The sequence below is a fragment of the Peromyscus californicus genome, unplaced genomic scaffold (assembly GCF_007827085.1).
Source record: "Peromyscus californicus insignis strain IS unplaced genomic scaffold, ASM782708v3 Scaffold_10__1_contigs__length_136768540, whole genome shotgun sequence".
NCBI classification, from domain to species: Eukaryota; Metazoa; Chordata; class Mammalia; order Rodentia; family Cricetidae; genus Peromyscus; species Peromyscus californicus.
The window spans coordinates 94943691-94948451 of NW_026294391.1; the positions used below are offsets into that span (position 1 = coordinate 94943691).

Genomic DNA, 4761 nt, shown 5'->3' on the forward strand with positions numbered 1-4761 from the left:
TGGGGAAGATGTATCGCAGCCCAGCAGTGTTCTCTGGAGCTCTGCTTGGCCCACCTCCACCGTCCAGGGTCCCGGAACCGAGAGAGAGCTGGCCCATCCCGATCTCGGGTCTCCAGGCGCCTCTCTTGGCCCCACCTTGTAGGCGTGACAGTTACCAAGTGTCAATGGGGGTTGGAACTTCCAGATCAAAGCTGGAATGGCTACCCACTACAAATGGCTCTGCCACACCCTGTCTTTTAGTTCCCACCTTTATTTCATTCCAGAATTCTGAATTTTAAAACTTAATTCTATTTTGTGAAGAAAGGATTTCATGTAGTTCAGGCTGGCCTCAAACTTGTTGTGTAGTTTAGAATGATCTGGACCTTTGTGATACTTCTGTGGAATTCTTTGTGAATATAGCAGTATGCCACTGCATCCAATTTATGGCATACTACAAGTTGAATTCAGCCCTTCATGTGTGGTAGCTGAACACTCTACCAATTGAGATGCATCCCCAGACAGTTCTATTTTATATTCTACATATAGATAATGTCAATCAAAAATAGACTTGTTTGTTTTATATTCTATAATATCAACAAAAATAGAATTATCTGTGGATGTGTCTCCATTGGTAGAGTGTATATACACATATATATACATATGTATATAATATATATATTATGAAGTATAATGCCTCCTATTAAGTATATCTCAAAAGTATAAAAGTATAATACATCGCATTAAAATAGATTGTTTCATATGTACATTGCTTAATGATCACATTAGGATAATTAGACTATCCTTCATCATAATCTTTCATCATTCATTCTTTGTTAAAGTACATTTTGGATCCTCTTTTGTGACTATTTTGACTATAGTCACCTATAGTCAAATTACCTGGTATTTACTCTCCCTATCTAACTATAATATTGTAGCCATTGAACGAGCCGTCTCAACTTCCTACTCTCTGTTCACTTCATACTTAACAATCAATATTCTGTTCTCAACTCCTGTAACATCATGTTGTATTAGTTTCAACGTGAGTGAGACCATTTGGTGTTTCTCTTTTTGTGATGTGCTTAACTTAAAACGTCCTCTAGTTCCAACCAAACTGTCACAACTAACTGGACCTCATTCTTTTATAGTAGAATAGCATCCATTGTGTATATGAATCATGATTTCTTCGTCCATTTGTTTCTTAATAAGCACTTAGGTTGATTCCATAATCTAGTGACTGAATTGTGTTATAATGAACATGACAATGTAAGACTCTCCTCAACATATTGAGTTCATCTTTGCCAACAGGTCAAAATTTTACATTCTCCAGCATTTCACTTTAAAGGTTATCTCATGTTTTTTGTTTTCCCTAATAAAACTTAAAATAATGTTTTAACAATTTAAACAATTAATAGTAATTAGAAAAAGACTTTATGCATCATTGGGTTCTATAACTTATGCACTAATTTTAACTATTGTACTACACTACTTCTCTATTTTTATTTTTGCTTTTTACCAATGAGGGAACAGAGGCAAGAGTGATAAATTTATCCAAAAGTAACATTCACATTCAGAAGAAGAAGCTAAAAGTGTGAAACAGGATTTGACTGATTCGAATTCTGTACATTATAACTCTGATCCAAGTATGAAAATGCACAGTGTGTACTCTTTTTTAGTTTTTGTTTTTGAGACAAGGTATCATGTAACCCACATTGCCCTCAGTTTTCTAGTCCTCCTGCCTCAAGACTCCCAAGACTTGGGTTTACAGGTTGGTGCTGCCACAACTGCTAGATCTTAATGTCCTTACCTTTTTCTTCTTCTTTCTGAAGACTTCCTTTGTTTCACATAAAACAATGGTATGTACCACTCCTTATATTTATCAGAAAATCAGCACTTGTGTGGATGCATAATGTATATGTGTATATGCATTCATGTGTGTTATTGTGGGGGTCATGTGATTCAGTTTTGAGATGGGGGTCTCACTTTTAGCCTTTGCTGTGTATGCAAGGCTAGCTGTCCCATGAGCTTCAGGAGATCCTTTGTTTCTTCCTCCCATATCCCCTTTAGATTGTTGGGACTACAGACACTCATATCCAGTTTTATTTGGGTTCTGGATATTCAAACTCAGGTCCTCTCCTTGCTTGGCAAACACTTTTAAGCACTGAACCATCCCTCCAGCACTAACAGGAGCTGCTTTGAATTTCAATTCCTTTTGTAGCAAGTGCAAAGACTTCTGTGGGCATTTGAATCCCATGGTTCTTTGCTACTTTCCTCAGCTCTCCCTCACTTTCCCATCCTGCTTTCTTTTCCTCATCTTGATTTGGCTATCCGTGTTGGTCAGCCATTCTTGGATTGCTTCTGGTGATCGTCTCTCCAATCTACAAGGTGGTTCCTCTCTTTTCTCACTGCTCTGACCTCAATGCATTGAAAATATTTTAACTTTTGCACCATAGAAGAAGGCTCTCCATGATATTTCCTCTCATCTTTATCCATGTTTATATAAAGTTCTTCCCATTTCTACTTCTTTCTATTCTAAGGTTGGTCTATGCCCTTGACCTCATGTCCTATCTGCCACCAATCACTCTATTGTTCCTTCAAGATCTATTTTTCTCTTTTCCATAAGTTACTTTGATCAGTGTGCAAGACAGTGGGTTTTATCATCTGATGTATCTACCTCCCCACCGCTCTCCCCCATCCCTGCTCTCCCTTACTCACCAATCCTTCTTTCTGTTCAAATAGTTCCCGTTCTACTCTTATCCCACATATGTTTATGCATGTATTTATGTATAGATACAATTTCTACATATGAAAATTTTGGATATTTATCATTCATTACCCACTTTATTCTTTCCTCCTTCCTCATAGCCCTCCTACTTTCATGTCATGTATGGTCCCATTCATTTTCCAGTTGACACGATTTCACTCTTACAACTGAAAACAAAACCCTTCATTGTGTGTATATACCACATTTTCTCTCTATTCATTCCTGGGTGACTCTAGATCCTGACAGACTGACAATGTTAATCATTATAGGTGGATCGTATGGTAGCTCTATTTCCAGAAATCTCTAAGATAGTTTCCATAGTGGTTGCATCAGTTTACATTCCCAACAGAAGTATATAAGAATTCTGCTTTGGATCATTGCTAGCAAGGGGAAAGAAACTTTACACGCTCCTCAGTCAGTTTCTACAACTGGACGTTCCACCACAGGAAATCGCCTCCGCCCCTTGGCTTGGGTCCCTTGGCTCCTGATGAAACTGTGACCACTGTCCCCTTCCCAGATCCTGGACTTTAGCCATGTCACTCATCACAAGGTGCAGATCATGTGGCGGAGTGCTGCTTGCCCCAAGTGTGGCTATTGGTCCCTGATCTGGGAGTGATCATTGACTGCATCCGGTATTCATGTGTTGAGACAGGGGAAGGTCTGGGATGGCACCCTTAGTAGGGAGAGGAAAGTTAAAGCGTGCCACCGGCTGGTGGAGCTGGAGTCCAGAGTGCTGCAATCCATGGAGCAGACCTCCAGCCTGCTCGTTTAGCCCAGTGATGGCTGTGGACATACAGTACAGCTACAGCAGCATGGCCCCTTCTCTGCGCAGGGAGCGCTTTACCTTTAAGATCTCCCCAAAGCTGAGCAAGCCACTGAGACCTTGTATTCAGCTGGGCAGCAGGGATGAAGCCAGCGGGATGGTGGCCCCCACAGTGCAGGAGAAGAAGGTGAAGAAGCAGGTGTCCTTCGCTGACAATCAGGGGCTGGCCCTGACAATGGTCAAAGTGTTCTCAGAATTTGATGACCCACTAGGTATTCCATTTAACATCACCGAGCTCCTAGACAACATCTCGAGAGTCTGACAACAGCAGAGAGCGAGAGCTTTGTTTTGGATTTTCCGCAGCCTTCCGCAGATTACTTAGACTTCAGAAACCGACTTCAGACCAACCATGTCTGCCTTGAAAACCGTGTACTGAAGGACAAAGCCATCACAGGCACCGTGAAGGTCCAGAACCAGGCATTCGAGAAGGTTGTGAAGATCAGAATGACATTTGACACTTGGAAAAGCTTCACAGATTTCCCTTGTCCATATGTGAAGGACACTTATGCTGGTTCAGAGAGGGACACATTCTCCTTTGACATCAGTTTACCTGAGAAAATTCAGTCTTATGAAAGAATAGAGTTTGCCATGTACTATGAGTGAAACGGCCAGGCATACTGGGACAGCAACAAAGGTAAGAATTACAGGATCATTTGGGCTGAACTACAATCCACTCAGGGAATGATTGAGCCGTACAATGGACCGGACTTGGGAATATCCTTTGACCAGTCTGGAAGCCCCTGGTGTTCCTACGGCCTATTCCCAGAGTAGCCAAGTTACCTGGGATATGAAAAGCTGAGTCCCTACTACTAGTGACTGCAATTGACAGTCTGACTGATCAATATGCAGTAGAGAATGCAACACAAGACTTGTGAAGTTGAACTGCCATTAGGCATGATTTTTGAAAAGATAGGATCATGTTCACCTTTTTTGTAAACCAGCAAGTCCAACGTGTTTCAATCACAGCTGGTTTCTTGCTCAGAGGACAGCAGGTGTGCTGGTCCTCTGTGGCATCCCGGTTGGCCACAAAAGAATGCACAGGGTGGTGCCAGTGTGGTCTGGAGAGGAGCCAGGCTGGCAAGAATGGAGAAAGCTGGCCTCTCCTCCACCCTTGCATGTGGAAAGTCAGTCACCCAGAAGCCACCAGTCTCCAGCCCTCTCCAGTCTTACCATTGACCTTGGGGTCCTGCCCCACCCA

The 4761-nt window shown here is 41.9% G+C and overlaps 1 pseudogene; it reads left to right on the plus strand.

The window, feature by feature from the left end:
* The first annotated feature begins 3519 nt into the window (after window positions 1-3519).
* Window positions 3520-4376, plus strand: LOC128115652 (protein phosphatase 1 regulatory subunit 3B-like; annotated as a pseudogene).
* Window positions 4377-4761: the final 385 nt, after the last annotated feature.